Source organism: Aegilops tauschii, chromosome 2 (genome assembly GCF_002575655.3).
Source record: "Aegilops tauschii subsp. strangulata cultivar AL8/78 chromosome 2, Aet v6.0, whole genome shotgun sequence".
Lineage (NCBI taxonomy): Eukaryota > Viridiplantae > Streptophyta > Magnoliopsida > Poales > Poaceae > Aegilops > Aegilops tauschii.
The window spans coordinates 54,691,331-54,715,942 of NC_053036.3; positions in this window are offsets into that span (position 1 = coordinate 54,691,331).

A 24,612-nucleotide genomic window follows, 5' to 3' on the forward strand; every position below is an offset into this window, starting at 1 on the left:
AGATCTCGTCTTTTTATCCTTAGTAGCAACAATACATACGTGTCGGTTCCCTTTCTATCACTGGGATCAAGCACCGTAAGATCGAACCCACTACCGGGCACCTCTTCCCATTGCAAGATAAATAGATCAAGTTGGCCAAACAAAACCCAAATATCGGAGAAGAAATACGAGGCTATAAGAGATCATGCATATAAGAGATCAAAGAAACTCAAATAACTTTCATGGGTATAAAAAGATATAACTGATCATAAACTCAAAGTTCAGCAGATCCCAACAAACACACCGCAAAAAGGACTTACATCCAGGGACGAAGATAGAAAAAATCGCCACTGGTGTCAGCCACAACCCACTACTGAATTATGGTAGTAAATATAAATAACTTTCAAATGACAATAGAAAGAATGAAAATATGCAATTAGCAAACAATATAATAGTTGTTTATTTAAAAGCTTGCATACTGAGTGAAGTCAAGAAACCATTTACAAATTCATAAGAAGAAGAAAATTAAAAAAAGGACTTTAGAGCTTCATTTATAACTTCGTGCAAAAGCTTAACAAACAGAACATACTACACTGACAACAATGGTACATAACTAATAATAGTAAATATAAATATCATCAAGCGAAACTTAAAGTGACTCGAGACTCACATTTCATAATTTCCCTTCATGGCCTTTCACCTTCTTAAAGAGATTAATCATGTCAGCATTCATAAATGGTAGAAAATATTTTTTTCTACATAGCAAATCAGTCAATCACTCATAAACTGCTCACTCATTTTGTTATGCAGACCATTGCTGCCAATATTAATTCTTGAAAATCACCGACAATCTACAAAATTAGAACCAAATTTAGAAGTCGATGCACCAAATGAAAGAAAAAAGATTCTTCTGGGCATCCACCAACAATATAGCAAGCTCAGCAATACAAACCAAATTGGAAAATATTTGATTTGTCCACACATTATCAATGTAAATGTGAAGTTCATGGCCAAGATCCATCAATTTTGTTGAATCGAAATCATCGTGTGATATAGTTCATACGAAAAATTATGCATAATCCCTAGATGAATCAAGGAAGAGAGATTCAAATTAGGTAACGTGAGAAATTTTTGTATAGGGGTCACATATGTACGTACATCCATGGTGTACCTTACAGGAGACCTGGACTCGGGAACTTTCCTCAGCAGACTATTAGATTAAAATTGTGTTGTTGCCACTGCGGCCGGCCGGCTGGCCGGCATCAAAACAAACTGTTTTTGCTTCGCAGTTGTGTTGTTCCATCGAGCGGTGAGAGAGAGATTGAGATTGCTAGGGTTTGGTTCTGGGTGCCGGAATTGAGGATTGAGTCGGCGAGGAGATGATTTATTTTTTTGAGAAACACCAGCGGCGAAAAGACGGGTAGGTGTGGATTGTGCGACCTGCGCGTACTTCCGCGTATATCATCAACAGCAGCAGCTATCAGATTAACGTGTTGCGGGCTTTGCGTTAGCCTTTTTGCTTGCACGACTGTAATTGGGCCGGCACTTTGGGCTTGTAGAGTGGCTTTCCGTCGGCCGGGCTGGTGTCAATCGATATTTTTGGCTGGGGTCAAAGACAAAATTTATTAAGCATGCTAATTGAGACGCTGAACTCCACTGGTGTCAACTGACACCAGTAGTTGTACGTGAGCTCCGTCCCTGCTTACGTCATATGGATCTCCAAGAGACCATTGTATTGATAATCAAAAGAGAGAGAGAGAGAGAGAGAGAGAGAGAGGAAGCAATCTAGCTACTAACTACGGACCCGTAGGTCTACAAAGAACTACTCACGCATCATCGGAGAGGCACTAATGGAAGTGGTGAACCCCTCCGTGATGGTGTCTAGATTGGATCTGGTGGTTCTGGACTCTGCGGCGGTTGGATGAATATTTCGTCGACTCCCTTAGGGTTTCTGGAATATTGGGGTATTTATAGAGCAAAGAGGCGGTGCGGGAGGCCACTGAGGTGGGCACAACCCACCAGGGCGCGCCTGGGCCTCCTGGCGCGCCCTGGTGTCTTGTGCTCACCTCGGGCTCCCTCTTCGGTACTCCACTGGATGTCTTCTGGTCCAAAAAAATCCACAAAAAGTTTCGCTGCTTTTGGACTCCGTTTCGTATTGATTTCCTGCGATGTAAAAAACATGCAGAAAATGTTGGGGATCGTAACAGAAATTTAAAATTTTCTACGCATCACCAAGATCAATCTATGGAGTCATCTAGCAACGAGAGAGAGAGAGGAGTGCATCTACATACCCTTGTAGATCGCGAGCGGAAGCGTTCAAGAGAACGGGGTTGATGGAGTCGTACTCGTCGTGATCCAAATCACCGATGATCCTAGCGCCGAACGGACGGCACCTTCGCGTTCAACACACGTACGGAGCGGAGACGTCTCCTCCTTCTTGATCCAGCAAGGGGGAAGGAGAAGTTGCTGGAGATCCAGCAGCACGACGGCGTGGTGGTGGAAGCAGCGGAATTCCAGCAGGGCTTCGCCAAGCGCTACTGGAGGAGGAAGAGGTGTCACGGGAGGGAGAGGGAGGCGCCAGGGCTTAGGGTGCGGCTGCACTCCCTCCCCTCCACTATATATAGGGGCTAGGGGGCGCATGCCCCCCTTGGAGATCCCATCTAGAGGGGGGGCGGCCCCCGGGGCGGCGGCCCCTCGGGGGGCAACGACCCCCTAGGGTTTCCATCATTAGGCGCCTTGGGCCCTTGGGTGGGGTGCACCAGCTCACCAGGGGCTGGTTCCCACGCCACTTCAGCCCATGGGTCCCTCCGGGATAGGTGGCCCCACCCGGTAGACCCCCGGGACCCTTCCGGTGGTCCCGGTACAATACCGGTGACCCCCGAAACTCTCCCGGTGGCCGAAACTGGACTTCCTATATATAAATCTTTACCTCCGGACCATTCCGGAACTCCTCGTGACGTCCGGGATCTCATCCGGGACTCCGAACAACTTTCGGTTAACCGCATACTAATATCTCTACAACTCTAGCGTCACCGAACCTTAAGTGTGTAGACCCTACGGGTTCGGGAGACACGTAGACATGACCGAGACAACTCTCCGGTCAATAACCAACAGCGGGATCTGGATACCCATGTTGGCTCCCACATGCTCCACGATAATCTCATCGGATGAACCACGATGTCGAGGATTCAATCAATCTTGTATATAATTCCCTTTGTCTATCGGTACGATACTTGCCCGAGATTCGATCGTCGGTATACCGATACCTTGTTCAATCTTGTTACGGCAAGTCTCTTTACTCGTTCCCGTAACACATCATCCTGTGAACAACTCCTTGATCACATTGAGCTCATTATGATGATGTCCTACCGAGTGGGCCTAGAGATACCTCTCCGTCATACGGAGTGACAAATCCCAGTCTCGATTTGTGCCAACCCAACAGATACTTTTGGGGATATCCGTAGTGTACCTTTATAGCCACCCAGTTACGTTGTGACGTTTGGCACACCCAAAGTACCCTTACGGTATCCGGGAGTTGCACAATCTCATGATCTAAGGAAAGGATACTTGACATTAGAAAAGCTTTAGCAGACGAACTACACGATCTTGTGCTATGCTTAGGATTGGGTCTTGTCCATCACATCATTCTCCTAATGATGTGATCCCGTTATCAATGACATCCAATGTCCATGGTCAGGAAACTGTAACCATCTATTGATCAACGAGCTAGTCAACTAGAGGCTCACTAGGGACATGTTATGGTCTATGTGTTCACACATGTATTACGATTTCCGGATAACACAATTATAGCATGAACAATAGACAATTATCATGAACAAGGAAATATAATAATAACCATTTTATTATTGCCTCTAGGGCATATTTCCAATAGTCTCCCACTTGCACTAGAGTCAATAATCTAATTACATTGTGATGACTCGTACACCCATAGAGTTCTGGTGTTGATCATGTTTCGCCCGTGGAAGAGGTTTAGTCAACGGATCTGCGACATTCAAATCCGTATGCACTTTACAAATATCTATGTCTCCATTTTGTACATTTTCACGAAGGGAATTGAAGTGACGCTTGATGTGCCTGGTCTTCTTGTGAAACCTGTGCTCCTTGGCAAGGGCAATAGCTCCAGTGTTGTCACAGAAGAGAGTCATCAGCCCCGATGCATTGGGAATAACTCCTAGGTCGGCAATGAACTCCTTCATCCAGATTGCTTCATGTGTTGCCTCCGAAGCTGCCATGTACCCCGCTTCACATGTAGATCCTGCCACGACGCTTTGCTTACAACTGCACCAGCTGACTGCCCCACCATTCAAAATATACACGTATCCGGTTTGAGACATAGAGTCATCCAGATCTGTGTTGAAGCTAGCATCGACGTAACCCTTTACGACGAGCTCTTCGTCACCTCCATAAACGAGAAACATATCCTTAGTCCTTTTCAGGTACTTCAGGATGTTCTTGACCGCTGTCCAGTGTTCCATGCCGGGATTACTTTGGTACCTTCCTACCAAACTTACGGCAAGGTTTACATCAGGTCTGGTACACAGCATGGCATACATAATAGACCCTATGGCCGAGGCATAGGGGATGACACTCATCTTTTCTCTATCTTCTGCCGTGGTCGGGCATTGAGCTGTGCTCAATCTCACACCTTACAATACAGGCAAGAACCCCTTCTTGGAATGATCCATATTGAACTTCTTCAATATCTTGTCAAGGTATGTGCTTTGTGAAAGACCTATGAGGCGTCTCGATCTATCTCTATAGATCTTGATGCCTAATATGTAAGCAGCTTCTCCAAGGTCCTTCATTGAAAAACACTTATTCAAGTAGGCCTTAATGCTTTCCAAGAATTCTATATCATTCCCATCAATAGTATGTCATCCACATATAATATGAGAAATGCTACAGAGCTCCCACTCACTTTCTTGTAAACACAGGCTTCTCCATAAGTCTGTGTAAACCCAAACGCTTTGATCATCTCATCAAAGCGAATGTTCCAACTCCGAGATGCCTACACCAGCCCATAGATTGAGCGCTGGAGCTTGCATACCTTGTCAGCATTCTTAGGATCGACAAAACCTTCCGGCTGGATCATATACAATTCTTCCTTAAGGAAGCCGTTAAGGAATGCCGTTTTGACATCCATTTGCCATATTTCATAATCGTAGAATGCGGCAATTGCTAACATGATTCAGACGGACTTCAGCTTCGCTACGGGTGAGAAGGTCTCATCGTAGTCAACTCCTTGAACTTGTCGATAACCCTTAGCGACAAGTCGACCTTTATAGATGGTAACATTTCCATCCGCATCCGTCTTCTTCTTAAAGATCCATTTATTTTCTATCGCTCGCCGATCATCGGGCAAGTCTGTCAAAGTCCATACTTTGTTTTCATACATGGATCCTATCTCGGATTGCATGGCTTCAAGCCATTTGTTGGAATCTGGGCCTGCCATTGCTTCTTCATAGTTCGAAGGTTCACCGTTGTCCAACAACATGATTTCCATGACAGGGTTTCCGTACCACTCTGGTACGGAACGTGTCCTTGTGGACCTACGAAGTTCAGTGGTAACTTGATCATGATCATCATCATTAACTTCCTCTCTAGTCGGTGCAGGCACCACAGAAACATTTTCTTGTGATGCGCTACTTTCTGGTTCGAGAGGGGTCATCTCATCAAGTTCCACTTTCCTCCCACATACTTCTTTGGAGAGAAACTCTTTCTCCAGAAAGGACCCGTTCTTGGCAACGAAGATCTTGCCTTCAGATCTGAGGTAGAAGGTATACCCAATGGTTTCCTTAGGGTATCCTATGAAGACGCATTTTCCGACTTGGGTCCAAGCTTTTCAGGTTGAAGTTTCTTGACATGAGCATCGCATCCCCAAACTTTAAGAAACGACAGCTTAGGTTTCTTTCCAAACCATAATTCATACGGTGTCGTCTCAACAGATTTCGACGGAGCCCTATTTAAAGTGAATGCGGCAGTCTCTAAAGCATAACCCCAAAATGATAGCGGTAGATCGGTAAGAGACATCATAGATCGCACCATATCCAATAGAGTGCGATTACGACGTTCGGACACACCATTACGCTGAGGTGTTCCAGGCGGCGTGAGTTGTGAAACAATTCCACATTTCCTTAAGTGTGTGCCAAATTCGTGACTCAAATATTCCCCTCCATGATCTGATCGTAAGAACTTTATCTTCCTGTCACGTTGATTCTCACCTCACTCTGAAATTCCTTGAACTTTTCAAAGGTCTCAGACTTGTGTTTCATTAAGTAGACATACCCATATCTACTCAAGTCATTAGTGAGGGTGAGAACATAACGATAGCCACCGCGAGCCTCAACGCTCATTGGACCGCACACATCAGTATGTATGATTTCCAATAAGTTGGTTGCTCGCTCTATTGTTCCGAAGAACTGAGTCTTGGTCATTTTGCCCTTGAGGTATGGTTCGCACGTGTCAAATGATTCATAATCAAGAGACTCCAAAAGTCCATCTGCATGGAGTTTCTTCATGCGTTTGACACCAATGTGACCAAGGCGGCAGTGCCACAAGTATGTGGGACTATCATTATCAACCTTACATTTCTTGGCATTCACACTATGAATATGTGTAACATCACGTTCGAGATTCATTAAGAATAAACCATTGACCAGCGGGGCATGATCATAAAACATATCTCTCATATAAATAGAACAACCATTATTCTCTGATTTAAATGAGTAGCCATCTCGCATCAAACGAGATCCAGATACAATGTTCATGCTCAAAGCTGGCACTAAATAACAATTATTGAGGTTTAAAACTAATCCCATAGGTAAATGTAGAGGTAGCGTGCCGACGGCGATCACATCGACCTTGGAACCATTCCCGACGCGCATCGTCACCTCGTCCTTCGCCAGTCTCCGCTTATTCCGCAGCTCCTGCTTTGAGTTACAAATATGAGCAACCGCACCAGTATCAAATACCCAGGAGCTACTACGAGCGCTGGTTAGGTACACATCAATAACATGTATATCACATATACCTTTGGTATTGCTGGCCTTCTTATCCGCTAAGTACTTGGGGCAGTTCCGCTTCCAGTGATCGTTTCCCTTGCAATAAAAGCACTCAGTCTCAGGCTTGGGTCCATTCTTTGTCTTCTTCCCGGCAGCTTGCTTACCGGGCGCGACAACTCCCCTGCCGTCTTTCTTGAAGTTCTTCTTAACCTTGCCTTTCTTGAACTTAGTGGTTTTATTCACCATCAACACTTGATGTTCCTTTTTGATCTCCACCTCCGTTGATTTCAGCATTGAATATACCTCAGGAATGGTCTTTTCCATCCCCTGCATATTGAAGTTCATCACAAAGCTCGTGTAGCTAGGTGGGAGCGACTGAAGGATTCTGTTAATGACCTTATCATCCGGGAGATTAACTCCCAGCTGAGATAAGCGGTTGTGCAACCCAGACATTTTGAGTATGTGCTCGCTGACAGAACTATTCTCCTCCATCTTACAACTGTAGAACTTGTCGGAGACTTCATATCTCTCGACCCGGGCATGAGCTTGGAAAACCATTTTCAGCTCTTGGAACAGCTCATATGCTCCGTGCTGCTCGAAACGCTTTTGGAGCCCTGGTTCTAAGCTGTAAAGCATGCCGCACTGAACCAGGGAGTAATCATCAACACGTGTTTGCCAGGCGTTCATAACATCTTGGTTTGCTGGGACGGGTGCTTCACCTAGCAGTGCTTCAAGGACATATGCTTTCTTGGCAGCTATGAGGATGATCCTCAAGTTCCGGATCCAGTCCGTATAGTTGCTACCATCGTCTTTCAGCTTAGTTTTCTCTAGGAACGCGTTGAAGTTGAGGTTGACATTAGCGTGGGCTATTTGATCTACAAGACATATTGTAAAGATTTTAGACTAAGTTCATGATAATTAAGTTCATCTAATCAAATTATTAATGAACTCCCACTCAGACAGACATCCCTCTAGTCATCTAAGTGATACATGATCCGAGTCAACTAGGCCGTGTCCGATCATCACGTGAGACGGACTAGTCATCATCGGTGAACATCTTCATGTTGATCGTATCTGCTATACGACTCATGTTCGACCTTTCGGTCTCTTGTGTTCCGAGGCCATGTCTGTACATGCTAGGCTCGTCAAGTCAACCTAAGTGTATTGCGTGTGTAAATCTGGCTTACACCCGTTGTATGCGAACGTTAGAACCTATCACACCCGATCATCACGTGGTGCTTCGGAACAACGAACCTTCGCAACGGTGCACAGTTAGGGGGAACACTTTCTTGAAATTTTAGCGAGGGATCATCTTATTTATGCTATCGTCGTTCTAAGCAAATAAGATGTAAAACATGATAAACATCACATGCAATCAAATAGTGACATGATATGGCCAATATCATTTTGCTCCTTTTGATCTCCATCTTCGGGGCGCCATGATCATCATCGTCACCGGCATGACACCATGATCTCCATCATCATGTCTTCATGAAGTTGTTTCGCCAACTATTACTTCTACTACTATGGCTAACGGTTAGCAATAAAGTAAAGTAATTACATGACGTTTCAGTTGACACGCAGGTCATAAATAAATTAAGAAAACTCCTATGGCTCCTGCCGGTTGTCATACTCATCGACATGCAAGTCGTGATTCCTATTACAAGAACATGATCAATCTCATACATCACATATATCATTCATCACATTCTTCTGGCCATATCACATCACATGACACATGCTGCAAAAACAAGTTAGACGTCCTCTAATTGTTGTTGCAAATTTTTTTTACGTGGCTGCTATAGGTTTCTAGCAAGAACGTTTCCTACCTACGCCAAAACCACAACCTGATATGCCAATTTCTATTTACCCTTCATAAGGATCCTTTTCATCGAATCCGATCCGACTAAAGTGGGAGAGACAGACACCCGCTAGTCACCTTATGCAACTAGTGCATGTCAGTCGGTGGAACCTGTCTCACGTAAGCGTACGTGTAAGGTCGGTCCGAGCCGTTTCATCCCACGATGCCACCGAATCAAGATAAGACTAGTAACGGCAAGTAAATTGACCAAATCGACGCCCACAACAACTTGTGTTCTACTCGTGCATAGAAACTACGCATAGACCTAGCTCTGATACCACTGTTAGGGATCGTAACAGAAATTTAAAATTTTCTAAGCATCACCAAGATCAATCTATGGAGTCATCTAGCAACAAGAGAGAGAGGAGTGCATCTACATACCCTTGTAGATCGCGAGCGGGCGTTCAAGAGAACGGGTTTGATGGAGTCGTACTCGTCGTGATCCAAATCACCGATGATCCTAGCGCCGAACGGACGGCACCTCCGCGTTCAACACACGTACGGAGTGGAGACGTCCCCTCCTTCTTGATCCAGCAAGGGGGGAGGAGAAGCTGCTGGAGATCCAGCAGCACGATGGCGTGGTGGTGGAAGCAGCGGAATTCCAGCAGGGCTTCGCCAAGCGCTACTGGAGGAGGAAGAGGTGTCACGGGAGGGACAAGGAGGCGCCAGGGCTTAGGGTGCGGCTGCCCTCCCTCCCCTCCACTATATATAGTGGCTAGGGGGGCGCATGCCCCCTTGGAGATCCCATCTAGAGGGGGGAGCGGCGGCCCCTCAGGGGGGCAACGGCCCCCTTAGGGTTTCCAACCAGGGGGCGCATGCCCCCCTCGGGGGGCAACGGCCCCCTAGGGTTTCCAACCCTAGGCGCCTTGGGCCCTTGGGTGGGGCGCACCAGCTCACCAGGGGCTGGTTCCCACACCACTTCAGCCCATGGGGCCCTCCGGGATAGGTGGCCCCACCCAGTGGACCCCCGGGACCCTTCCGGTGGTCCCGGTACAATACCGGTGACCCCCGAAACTCTCCCGGTGGCCGAAACTGGACTTCCTATATATAAATCTTTACCTCCGAACCATTCCGGAACTCCTCGTGACGTCCGGAATCTCATCCGGTACTCCGAACAACTTTCGGTTAACCACATACTAATATCTCTACAACTCTAGCGTCACCGAACCTTAAGTGTGTAGACCCTACGGGTTCGGGAGACAGACATGACCGAGACAACTCTCCGGTCAATAACCAACATCGGGATCTGGATACCCATGTTGGCTCCCACATGCTCCACGATAATCTCATCAGATGAACCACGATGTCGAGGATTCAATCAATCCCGTATACAATTCCCTTTGTCTATCGGTACGATACTTGCCCGAGATTCGATCGTCGGTATACCGATACCTTGTTCAATCTCATTACGGCAAGTCTCTTTACTCGTTCCCGTAACACATCATCCTGTGAACAACTCCTTGATCACATTGAGCTCATTATGATGATGTCCTACCGAGTGGGCCCAGAGATACCTCTTCGTCATACGGAGTGACAAATCCCAGTCTCAATTCGTGCCAACCCAACAGATACTTTCGGGGATACCCGTAGTGTACCTTTATAGCCACCCAGTTACGTTGTGACATTTGGCACACCCAAAGTTCCCTTACGGTATCCGGGAGTTGCACAATCTCATGGTCTAAGGAAAGGATACTTGACATTAGAAAAGCTTTAGCAGACGAACTACACGATCTTGTGCTATGCTTAGGATTGGGTCTTGTCCATCACATCATTCTCCTAATGATGTGATCCCGTTATCAATGACATCCAATGTCCATGGTCACGAAATCGTAACCATCTATTGATCAACGAGATAGTCAACTAGAGGCTCACTAGGGACATGTTATGGTCTATGTGTTCACACATGTATTAGGATTTCCGGATAACACAATTATAGAATAAACAATAGACAATTATCATGAACAAGGAAATATAATAATAACCATTTTATTATTGCCTCTAGGGCATATTTCCAACAGAAAACAGCAACTGGCACTTGGCACTATGTCAATAGGTTAGTACCAAAAAATGATATAAAATGATTATAAAACCTCCAAGATTGATAATAAAACAACATGGAACAATAAAAAATTATAGATACGTTGGAGACGTATCAGATATTCATCATATAACAGTCATAACCTAGGGCGATACGGCACTAGCTCCAGTTCATAAATATAATGTAGGCATGTATTCTGTAAGTAGTCATGCGTGCTTTTGGAAAAGAACTTGCATGCCATCTTTTGTCCTACCCTCCCGTGGCAGCGGGGTCCATAAGGAAACTAAGTGATATTAAGGCCTCATTTTAATAGAGAACCGGAACAAAGCATTAACACATAGTGAATACATGAAATCCTAAAACTACGGTCATCGTCGGAAAGTATCCGATTACTGTCACTCTGGGGTTTACGGATCATAACACGTAATAGGTGAATATGACTTGCAAGATCGGATCTAGAACATAGATATAATGGTGAAAATATAAACGGTTCAAATCTGAAATCATGGCACTCGGGCCCTAGTGACAAGCATTAAGCATGGCAAAGTCATAACAACATCAATCTCGGAACATAATGGATACTAGGGATCAAACCCTAACAAAACTAACTCGATTACATGATGAATCTCATCCAACTCCTCACCGACTAGCGCGCCTACAAAGGAATTACTCACTCCCGATGGGGAGCATCATGGAGTTGGTGATGAAGGAGGGTTGGTGATGACGAAGACCGAAGATTCCCCTCTCCGGAGCCCCGAACGGGCTCCAGATCTGGCCTCCCGATGGAGAAAATGGGCTTTTCGTCCTGGGCGGGCCGGAGACGCAGCTGCATGACATTCTTTGGGCCGTCCATGATGGAAAAAACCGTGGTAGAAGCGAGGGTGAGGAAAATTTCGGGGAGTTCCCGGTTACGCTGGGAGGTCGGGGGCCGAGCGATGCGCGTTTCTCTCGTACAAGTACGCGCGTGTGTGTGAGGCATTGGCTCTAACTGAACCCGAGCGAGGCGTTGGGCTCTAACTGAACCCGAGCGATTACACTACAGGCTACGCGTTACTGAACCCGAGCGATCGATCGATGGCTGTTAACTGAACCCGATCGAGCGATTCCTTCGCTACTGCTGCTAACTGAAGCCGATCGATGCTGCCTCTGGGATGAACAGTGAGCGTTGCGGGGGGGTTTGGATGAACAGTTAGCGGTGGTGTTGCCTCTGGATGAACAGGACCCCATGGTGTGGTGGAGGGCTGGATGAACAGTAGACGGTGGAGGGGTGCCCGTGGAGGGGTGGTTGAACAGGACCCCGTGGTGTGGAGGGTTGGATGAACAGTAGATGGTGGAGGGGTGGTTGAACAGTAGCCAGTGGAGTAGCACGCGCTGGAGGCTAGATGAACAGGAACCCGTGGAGGCTGGAGGAGGTCGACGGTAGCTCGTGGAGGCTGGAGGAGGTCGACGGTGGAGATGAACAGTATCCCGTGGAGTCCCGTTTTGCGGTACTCCACACCCCTCCCGATGAACAGGACCCCCGTTTCGACCGTAGGAGGTCCGTTTCGTCCGTTTTGTGGTACGCCACACCCCTCCGATGAACAGGACCCCCGTTTCGACCGTAGGAGGTCCGTTTCGTCCATTTTGCGGTACGCCACACCCCTCCCGATCAATAGGACCCCTGTTTCGACCGTAGGAGGTCCGTTTTGTCCGTTTTGCGGTACACCACACCCCTCCCGATCAACAGGACCCCCGTTTCGACCGTAGGAGGTCCGTTTCCTCCATTTTGCGGTACGCCACACTCCTCCCGATCAAAAGAACCCCCGTTTCAACCGTAGGAGGTCCGTTTCCTCCGTTTTGCGGTATGCCACACCCCTCCCCATGAACACGACGCATTCTGTTGCCTCCCCATGAACACGACGCATTCCGTTGCCTCCCCATGAACACGACGACGACGCTGTTTCTCCGTTCCGACCCAGCCATGTACACGAGCCCTGGCCGTACGTATGCGCGAGTAGGCGTTCGAGACCCCGCCCATATGTACACATACGTGGCCGTATTTTCTTTCTTGCACCCTGGCCGCTGTACGTACGTGTACATGCTACGTGCGCGCCTCTACTACGACACGTACGTGCCTCTACTATGACACGTGCGCGCCTCTACATCCACCAGTATATATGTGCGTACACGTTCGCGACCAAAATGACAACGCTACGTACGCTTCGACCAGGTGGGTCCCGACTATCAGGCACTTCCTTGCCTGCGAAGATGTAGCTGGTGGGTCCCAGCAGTCAGGGGGCGAATCGTTTTTTTTTGCCCGGACGCACTTCCTTGCGTGCGAACATGTAGCTGGTGGGTCCCAGCAGTCAGGGGCAAACGTTTTTTTTTGCGAAATACGGTGGCCCGTCTGGTGGGTCCCTGCTGTCAGGTGGAGGAATAATTATTTTGCACGTAATAAGGAGGCACTTCCCTGCTGCGGCCGTGGACACAGCTGTCAGCCTCTCCACGTACAGTCCACGTCCGATGGAAGCCGTTCCTTGACCACGTTGACCACGCCGCGCCGAGAGCACCAGGGCGGTGGACGACGGTGAGGCCTAGGAAGGGGACGACGCGGAGCCAGGGAAGACGCGGCAGTGGATGCCCACGCGTAGAGGAGTACAAGGGTTCACTGGTTCGCTGCGGTGTGAGGCTGCCGTCGCCGCAGAATAACAGGGGGTGTGGGTGAGTAGAGGGATGGCGTGGCCAGCGGTGGGAGTAGTAGGGGACGGTGAGGCCTCCGCCGCATCGCAGCCGGCCACGAGAGGCAGGAGCACGAGGCACGACCGGTGCTGGTTCGGGCGGCTGGAGCAAGAAGACCAGAGGTTGAAGAAGCACTACGGCCGTTGGATGGACATTGTACGGTCACTGGAGCTAGAATCGTGCATATTGACTAAGTTGACAAAGCCCTCCGTCCCCGTCAACTTAGTAGGCCCACAAGTCAGCCTGCCACTATACTGGGTCCCAGCTAACAGGGGGAGTATTCTTTTTTTTGTGCGTAATAAGGAGGCACTTCCTTGCGTGCGAAGATATAGCTGCTGGGTCCGAGCTGTCAGCGGCGGTAACATTTTTTCACGAAATACAGAGGCCCTTTCGGTGGGTCCCTGATGTCAGGTGGAGGAATCATTATTTTGCACGTAATAAGGAGGCATTTCCTTGCGTGCGGCCGTGGACCCAGCTGTCGGCCTCTCCACGTACAGTCCACTTCAGATGCATGTCGGTCGTTGACCATGTTGACCAGGCCGCGCTGAGAGCACCAGGGCGCTGGACGACGGCGAGGCCTAGGAAGGGAACGATACGGAGGCAAGGAAGACTCGGCAGTTGTTTCCCATGCGGAGGGGAGTACGACTGTACGAGGGTTTACTGGTTCGTCTGCCGTCGCCGGAGAATAACAGCAGGTGTGGGTGAGTAGAGGGATGGCTAGGCCAGCGATGGGAGTACGGTGGGGCGGTGAGGCCTGCGCTGCAGCAGAGCCGGCCGCGGGGAGGAGGGAGCAGGCAGTCCCGTCGGCACTTGTTTGAGCGGCTGGAGCAGGAAGAGCAGAGATTGAAGAAGCACGACGGCCGTTGGATGGCCATCCAACAGTCACTGCTTGTCCGTCAACCTTTTTTTAGGAAAGCCTCAAATCTGTGGAAAACAGCATACAGCCCATCTGCCATTATTTCTAATAATTTACAGCCCATTTGCTAATTATTAAGGTTTTTTTTGGAGCCCATATTCTTTTTGTTAGCATTACATCCCATATTGTGGCCACGGTTAAAAAATTATATGAAATTTTGCATATTTCGGTGCGGTCCGAACTGTTTTTAATCCCGAAATTTTGACTCACATTCAAACTGATTTTAAAAATAAATGTATATCAATATAAAATCCAACAAATTCTCCACGCATAAAAATTAATGTAATTTAAAATCTCGAAATGAAAAAAAAAAGATATTTGAAACTAATTGCCGGTTTGATGTGTTTTAAAAATGTACAGCCCATTTCTGATTACTGAGGGGCCATTTTCTCGGCCAGCCGAATGAAAGCTCTCCTCGTCTTGAAAGATTTGCTGCCCAACAGGCCTGACAAAGCGACTTACTTGGCAAATCACAAAAAAACTGGGTTGTGGCCGTGGACCCAGCTGTCAGCCTCTCCACGTATAGTACTCTTCCGATGGAAGTCGTTCCTTGACCATGTTGACCACGCCGCGCGGAGAGCACCACGGCGGTGGACGACGACGAGGCCTAGGAAGGGGACGACGCGGAGCCGGGGAAGACGCGGCAGTGGAAGCTCGCGCAGAGAGGAGTACGAGGGTTCACTGGTTTGGCTGCGGTGTGAGGCTGCCGTCGTCGCAGGGCCTGGCCAGCGGTGGGAGTAGTAGGGGGCGGTGAGGCCTCCGCAGCAGCACAGCCGGCCACGGGAGGCAGGAGCATGCGGCACGACCGGCGCTGCTTTGGGCGGCTGGAGCAAGAAGACCAGAGGTTGAAGAAGCACTACGGCCGTTGGATGGACATCGTACGGTCACTGGAGCTAGAATCGTTCATATTGACTAAGTTGACAAATCCCTTCGTCCCCGTCAACTTAGTAGGCCCACAAGTCAGCCTCCCACCAAGGTGGGTCCCAGCTAGCCGGGGGAGTATTCATTTTTTTTTGTGCGTAATAAGGAGGCACTTCCGGTGGGTCCGAGCTGACAGCGGGGGAACGTTTTTTCGCAAAATACTGTGGCCCGTCAGGTGGGTCCCAGCAGTCAGGGGGCAAACGTTTTTTTCGCAAAATATGGTGGCCCGTCCAGTGGGTCCCTGCTGTCAGTTGGAGGAATCATTATTTTCCGCGTAATAAGGAGGCACTTACTTGCTGCGGCTGTGGACCCAGCAAAGACTCTCCACGTATAGTATACTTCTGATGGAAGTCATTCCTTGACCACGTTGACCTCGCCGCGTTCCGTTGCATGCATGCGTCCATGGGCGTGGTGCGTCCCCACTGTCAGCCTCTCACGTACAGTCATCTTCCGATGACTCTCGGTTGTTGACCACGTTGACCACACCGTGCCGAGCGCACCCAGACTGGAATGACCCAGAGATGGGGAAGACGGGGCAGTAGAGTCGGAGATGGAGAGGAGTGGGAAACTTCACTGGTTCGGGTGCGCGGCAGCACAGCCGCGGTGCCGCCCACGGGAGACAGGAGCAAGAACAGAGGTTGAAGAAGGAGCACGGCTGTTGGATTAACATCCAACGGTCCAGCTGCTAGAATCATTTGTTGATTAAGTTGACAAAGCCGTGCGTACATGTCCGCTTAGTAGGCCCACAAGTCAGTCACCAAATCTGACGGGTCCCAGCTGTCAACGGGATGAATAATTTTTTTCGCAAAACAAGGGGGCACTTCCTTCCGTGCGAAGATACAGCCGGTGGGTCCCAGCTGTCAGGTGGAGAAATAATTTTTTTCGCAAAACAAGGAGGTCCCTCGTGTAGCTGGTTCGAATCCAAACCTAAACTATGACTATATATGGTGCTATGCTACTCTGCAAGTAATGAAACTGACATATCCAACATTCGCTTCTCCTCTTCTCTGCTTACTCTGCCTAACATCAGAAGCTCTGGCCGCAGCAACCATGTCCGCTAGCTGCTCGTCCACCTAATCTTCAGCAGGCAACAACCAGATATGCGCCAAGTCGCCACCTGTACCATCGCCTGTGGGTCTCATCACACCCCCGCCGGCACGCGCACCGCAGCCGATTGCTCATCGCAACCCGCTGCCGTTGGTGTGGTGCCACTGCTGCAAATCACGCAGAGTCATCCGTCGCGTCTCAACCGCAATCCGCAACCCTGGCCGAGTCTTCTATAAATGCCCAAATCATGGGGTAATAATATGTTTAAGTGTTGTTCTGCTGCTTTCAGTTGCTGATTTTTTAATAGTTTGGTTGATGATCTTCCAATTTGATTCGTGCAGAAAAGGGAAGATTCGTGTGATTTGTATTTCTAGGAAGTTGCTGATGTGGGGGAATGCAACTACGCTGATTATTTGGTTAGCCGAGGAATCCCAATACCAGCAGGTTGGGGTCTTGGACAAGTAACTGAAGGAACGGCAGAAGAGGAAGATGCCGAGCAGAAGGTTAAAGATGCAGTTCCTCTGATCATGGCCAAGCAACAACTGCTGAACGGCCTTGACAGCAATGAGGAGATGAAAGAGCTTGTGAAGATAATGGGAAAAATCGATGTGCTCTGTAGGATGATTGTCTCTCTATTTGCAGTGTATGTAGCACTCGTGATGTATTCAGTGGCTACGACATGAGCACTTTGCTGAAACTAGTAATGAATGAAACCTGTGTAGCAGGCTGGGCGTAGTGTTGTGAACATCTAATGATTTCTATTAACGGAAATCAGGGGGTATCCCCTTTTGCTCATATAAATAAATAAATAGCAGAGGCCCCATCGGGTCAGCTTTGTTCTCATTCGAAGACGTCGAGCAAATTGCAGTCCAACAGCAAACTATGTCATCATATTCAAGTTTCACAGCCAAATATGAGTACAACTAAACAACAATGTCATCATGTTTTAGTTGTCATACAATCACCAAACACAAATCAGCATACATAACAAGTGATGTTCTCACAGCAAAATACTAAACAACATGTTCATCAGGTTTCAGTTGTCATAGCAAACACAATTTCACATAGTAGATAAAAAAATGTCTTCTGACAGGCAAATACGACAAAAGCAGTGTAATCATCATCCGCAGCAGCAGCGCCAACATCTTCGCCATGTGTATCAGTCTGAATCATAATTCCCCATGGTGTCATCTTCTTCGTCCTCAACGTCCTTGAACGTTGGCTTCTTCTTGATCAACTCTTGTATGTCCACAGCACGATAGGCAATCTTTTCGCCGGCGTCATTGACGTGATGGTTCTCAAAGATATTAGGAACATCTGTATTATCTTGTACATCAGGAGCAGTGTAAGCATCATCTTGTTGTGCAACTTCATTAAACGAATTCCTCTGCTCAAACCTTTGCAATACTCTCCAGTCATCGCTACGTGCAAATGTGTCTTCCCAGAAAAATATCTGTGTTGCTTGATTTGCCAAAATAAAAGGCTCGTTGGTCTGGTATCCCGCCTTGACATTGATGGATTTGAAATAATCATTAGCTCTGGGTTTTGTGATCCTGGAAAACAGGTTATACCAACGACAGCACAACAGAACCACACACCGATGATCCTCAAAACTGGAGATATACTGCAACTGAACAATGTCTATTATGTTAGCATACATTTCAGTTGTCTCTTTGTCATACGTGTCCGTGCTCATGATGGCACTGTTTTGTGTCTTCCTGCCTTCGTCTCGTGCAAGGGTGTTGTAGCGCACATCTCCAAGAACGCAAGATTCATAATGTCTTACCCGAGTATCAGGACCCATTGCTAGTGAGTAAAGGGCATCATCAACTGCCTGCCCATCCTCCCGCATCTTCTTAACCTATGGTTAGAAAATAGACAAGCTGATCATCTTATGTACTCAATATATTAAAAAAACTGACAGTGCACTTCAAAAGCTTACATGGTTCTTGAACCATTTCGCAAATCCTGCCATAACCAGTTTGTCAATGTTTCTTGGATTTTGCGGCGGTAACTCCTCTTTGTAGATGCTGCACAACATAGGGATCGCGTCAAACATCTAAATATATAAGAATGTGCTGCAAGTTTAGTAGATTACGATGTATAAGCTGCAGTACTGCACTTACTTGATATAAGATAGTATCTCAGGACAGTTATTCAACACATACCAAATCATTTTGTCCAAATCTTTAGGTTTGTCCTCTTCTCGACTCTTCCCTGTAACTCGAACAGAATAATCGAAAACATTGAGCCCGGGATTGTCTTCACCCACCTCTTTGCTAAGCTGATCAGCTGTTTCAATGTATTTTGAGCAGAATGTCAACGCTTCTGTAGCAATGTAGGCCTCTGCAATGGAACCCTCGGGTCTAGCTCTGTTCCTAACATAGCCCTTGAAAGTGCCTAGCCGCCTTTCAATAGGGTACATCCAGCCATACTGTACTGGACCTCTAAGTAGTGCCTCATCAGGTAGATGAATAGCCAAATGCACCATCACATCAAAGAAGGCTGGAGGATATATCTTCTCAAGGTCGCATAGGATAGTTGGTATCTTGTCTCTAAGACGCTCCAAAGCATCTATCCTGATATTCCTACTGCAGAGTTCCCTGAAGAATTGTCCCAACTCTACAACTGCTCTGTATAAGTCAGGGCGGCCCAATCCTCTAAGGATAACAGGTAAAACCCTTTGAAGTAGGACATGGCAGTCATGAGTTTTCAACCCTTGTACCTTGTTTCCATCTGCACTAACTCTCCTTTCAGGGTTGGAAGCAAATCCATGTGGGAATCTCACACGTGACAGGACCTCGCAGAATTCTTTTCTTTTTACCTTGTCCAAGACGTACACAGCTGGTGCCATATCCCGTGGTTTACCTTCATCTTGCACCTGCAAATCCTTTCTGATACCCAGGTGTGTCAAATCAATCCTAGATTTTAAGGTATCTTTCGTCTTGCCTTCAATATTAAGAAGTGTGCCGATAATGCTGTCACATATATTTTTATCGATGTGCATCACATCAAGATTATGCCACAGATCCAAATCTTTCCAATACTCCAAGTCCCACAAAGTGGACCTGCGGGTAAACAATAATCTCTCTTCTACCCTGCCATGCTTCCTTTTCCCGCTACCATTACCAGGATGGTTTCCTGGTGTAATATGTCTGACCTTCTCTAATTCCACTTGCAACTCATCGGCGGTGAGCCTCTTTGGCGCATCACGGTTTTCATGCTTTGCATTGAACACATGTCTTCGGTATTTTCTAGGATGCGGCTTGTCCTTGGCAAGGAAACGGCGGTGTCCAATGTAACAGATCTTGCTAAGTATTGCGTATGACAGTGGATTCCTGTCACAGCGAACACATGCATTGTAACCATGTGTCGTTCGCCCTGACATAGTGCCCAAAGCTGGATAATCATGGATGCACCAAATTATAACAGCACGCGGAAAGAAATCAGCTGGTGGGCTGCTATATAGGTCTCGAGTGAGAACACCCTTCCATAGCTGTTGAAGTTCCTCCACAAGAGGCTCCATGAACAAATCAAAATCCCTTCCAGGACTTTTTGGACCTGGGATGACCAAGGCCATCATGTAGTTTGATTCTTTGGTGCAGACATTTGGAGGCATGTTGTAAGGGGTAACAAGCACTGGCCACATGCTATATGTGGCGCTCTAGTGGCCAAATGGGTTAAATCCATCTGAAGCTAAGCCAAGTCTAATGTTTCTCGGGACAGCAGCAAACTCTTTGTGTTTATCGTTGAAGCTTTTCCACTCACTACCATGAGATGGATGGCTAATTACATTCTGATCTCTGTACTCCTGGGTCCTAGAATGCCATAGTACATCCTCTCTTGTTTCAGCATCATGAAACAACCTCTACAATCTTGGTGTAACTGGAAAATGTCTCAGAACATTATGAGGAATCCTCTTCACAGCATCGCCATCTTTCCATCTTGATGATTTGCATTTCGGGCATTCACTTAAGTTGGCATAATCCTTCCGGAACAGAACACAATTATTCTTACAAACATGGATCATATCATATCCAATTCCAACTGCACGAAGGAAATTCTTCATTTTACTGTATGTGTGTGGCAGCTCAGACGCATCTGGGAAAGATTCGCGGAAAGCAGCCAACATCGCATCGAATGATTTGTTGGTCATCCGCTCAGATGTCTTCACCTGAAGAAAGGTGACCATAGCTGAGAATACTGACAGCTTATTTCCTGGGGTGACAGCAACGTTGCATTGTTCCAACATGCGGGCCCACCGTTTTTCTTCTGGAGGTGAAAGTTCACGGAATGCACGAGCATTTCGTAGCATTGTTTCAATGTTGGTCAAACTCACTGGCTCTGCCACCACCACCTCCTCCTCCTCTTCCACCTGAGCATCAGGCAGATCAAGATGGTGATCTGCTGCTTCCACGTAGTCAATAACATTGACGTTCACAGCTTCACCATGATGAACCCACCTAGTATATGTGACCGACATCCCATACAAGTGTAGATGATATTGCACAGTTGACTAGGGTCTTGTAACTGAATTCATACAACTGCTACACGGGCAGAGCACATCTGATTTCGGACCACCGTACTCAGCTCTGATAAAGTTCATGAAGTTTTCAACCCCCTCAACATATGCAGCGGAGAATCTTCGAGCAGAAGTTATCCAAGTCCTGTCCATCTGTTAGACATACAAATTAGTTCTTCTACTAGATATTACAGGAAAAACATATATTCTTTTTTATGAAGTCCAGAAAAAATACCTAGGTCGATGTCTAAAGCTATGGCAAGATATTTGGACGAGCAGATCTAAGTAACGAAATATATGTAAAGCTAATTCAGCAAATAGATTTGAGTGTCAAATTATGGCAGGTTGTTTCAGCAGTCAATGAGGCCGAGCACACAGCCATCGAACTATCGAAGGCCATCGCAGCAACAAAGATCGAGTATAAAACGGTGTAGAGCTATTTCACCTAACAGATTGGCTACTAGACCATGGCAATCTACGTCACAATAAATATATGGCAGGATATTCTAGCAACTAATCGGTCTTGGCATGCCATCTCAGCTAAGCAGATTGAGTGCAGAACAGGGCAAGGAAGCTTCTTAAGCAGAGCATATTGACAGTAAAGTACTTCGGCAAACAGTGAGATTAACAGCGTCTGTCAGCTAACATTCAGCGCTACACCGACATGAACGGGGCCTCCGTCTAGAATGCGCGTACCGTGGGAGAAGCTGACCGTCGTGCGTCTCCACACGAACGTCGCCAGCGGTGGCGGCGCTGACCGTCGTGCGCCTTCACAAGAACGTAGCCAGAGGTGGCGGCGCGGCTAGAGGACGACAGTCTACGAGAGCGTACTGTGGGAGCGAGAGGATCGCCGAACCGCGGCGCCGACGTATCGGCGCGGCAGGAAGGGCGGCTTTGGCGGAGCGAATGGAGTGGAGGGGGACACGGGGGAGGGGGGTTTGGGGAATATTATTGGCTAGTTGGCCGAAGGGCGGTTGAATCGGATTTGGGGGGAATTTTTGGGTGTGTGGGGGGAGGATTTTCGCGTGGTGGGCGGGGGGAGTTTGGCGCATGGTCGGTTTCTCCAAGTGCAATCCCACGTGTTAGTGAAGAGGCAAGCCGAAGCACGTTCCGTTTGCGTGAGCCGTGTGCAGGACCGAACGTGTGTGGGGTGCAATGCGACCGTGACAGGAGTGCTGTGAGTGTACCGCCTTTTTTCCTTTTAAACTAGGTGCTTCGCCCCCTCAAAAAAATTGTTACTTCGCGCGATCCATCGATACTACTACTAGTAATCCGGTAATCCCGACTAAAACGGCGCGGCCGGGTCTTTTCCCGCGCGATATGCTGGGAGGTTGGCTTAGTTGGGTTTTTTAGGACGAGTAATGCTACACCTACGTAATCCCAGTTACGTAATTAACGTAATGTGAAACGTGTGAGCTGTTGATTGTAGATTGGGGGGAGGGAGGGGCCCACCACAATGAAAATCAGGGGAGGAGAGAGAGAGGCAATTTACGTTAACCCTTTCGTAGGTTCCCGTAGATGTAGAAAGATGTGAAATGCGTGAATGTGTAGTGGACGTACTATTGGAGTGCCTAAGATAATTTGTGTATGTATAGACCCTATGTGTTTATTTTACTTTGCATGTTAGATTTGTCTCAGTTCAATAAAAAGCAGAGTTGGTGATGATGGTGTGCCTGTCATCCTGCAATATAGGCCGTCCGATCTATATCTAACAGATAGGAAGGAAACTATGACAATTTACCCGCACTCCTCTCCACATTTGCAGATAAGGCTTTCCCTCATTCATCCTTTTCTCCCACAAGATCTTGATCTTCCGTCCAACGCACGGGCATCTTGCTAGTACTCCTACAATATGTATATTATTGTGAAAGTTCATATACACCGGCCGAGATTAATGCAAACACGGCAGATTTTCATTACATTTCGAACTTTTATAGGACAGAAAAATAAAAGAAACCCGACCCTAAACCTATTCTACGGCGGCGACCGACGTCCTCCATCTACGATCTCTATGTACGGGGGCGGGGTTCAAGAACCGTGAAGTGAAGGTGCGGTCTCCGGCGAGGAAGAGTAGAACACGGGATACGGACCGGCCAGTTGGCACACCATGCCCTGCCGCCTCCCATGCCCTACTCATCCTCAGAGGAGTCCCCGGCCTCGGCGGTGCCGGACGTTGGACGGCGGCAAGTAGGACGCGTGGCTGACAGTGCTCCCGTCGTCGGCCGCCAGCGTGGCCACCGCTTGTGCGGTCGCGTCCGCGTCCGGCTACGCCGCTATTGCGTCGCGAGAGGCAACTTGAGCGAGGGCGGCGACCTCGAGCTTCATCCCCGAAGACAAGCTCTCCCGCAGAGCGTTCGCACATGCGGTCATGGCGGATGTGGTGCCAGGTAGGAGGACGATGCGCTATGGTGTGGAGGTTAGCTGGGCGTTGCCGCTTTAAGTAGCGCATTCCGGTGAGGCCAAGCGTCCGGTGCGTCATTAAGTCGCCGGAGTTGGTTCCTCGGGCACCGAGCCTCTTAACGACGACATACGAACGGACGGCATGAATGCGGGCAGCTAGCGCCGGCTGGGAACGCACCGCGCGACGGCGCGAGGGACGAGGGTTTTGGTGTGCCAGGGTAGTCAGCTGCGGTCGTGACAACGTTGGAGATGCCCTTTGCTCACATGCGATCCCCGCATGTCATTGAAAAAGCAAGACGACCCGGCATGGTCTCAGGTCCAGAGGATGCAGTTGGCCGCGCTACACCACTCCGCGGACGCGTCGCGGCGCCCCGTGCATCCTCGACGAGCCAGGTGTTGGGGTGTGTTTGGATTGTGGCCAAAGTGCACCTTACCAAAATTTTGGTCATAACCCAAAGAATTGTCTTTGTTTGGATGGTTGCCATTTTTTTGGCATGCCAATGAACTCTAGTCAACTCTAGTTCATTTTTCTTGCCAATGTCGGCCAAATCATGGGCAACCAATACCTCAACCAAAATTTTGGTCATGACCCAAAGATTGGTCTTTGTTTGGATGGTTGCCATTTCTTTGGCATGCCAATGAACTCTAGCCAACTCTAGTTCATTTTTCTTGCCAATGTTGGCCAAATCATGGGCAAACAATACCTCAACCAAAATTTTGGCTACCCAATGCTTTGATGGGGCAACCTTGGGCACAAACCAAACATACCGTTGGTCGTGCCACAGCACTAACGCCACCCTCGGCACACTGAAACCGACCGTGTCTAGCGACGATTTGAGCGTGTCGCTCACCACGGTCGCCGTGTCCAGAGGCGGTGCTGGAGCTGCGCCCCGTTGTTGACCCCTATTCTTTCTAGTTTACATATAAGTTTTATGTGTAGTCAAAGTATCTCTACATTGATCAAAAAGGTATCAACATTCAACAACGCCCAATCAATATTGTTAGATTCGTACGTACTCCTATATTTGTACTCGAGATGGTTTCAAATTTGATTATTGACAAGATTAATAGTACATGAGATGTATAATGTGAAAATTATATCGTTGGAAACTCCTTTCACATACGAATTTGACCGTATGCTTTGTGTAAGTTGCATGTCATATATTATTACTCTAACATTTGGTCAAA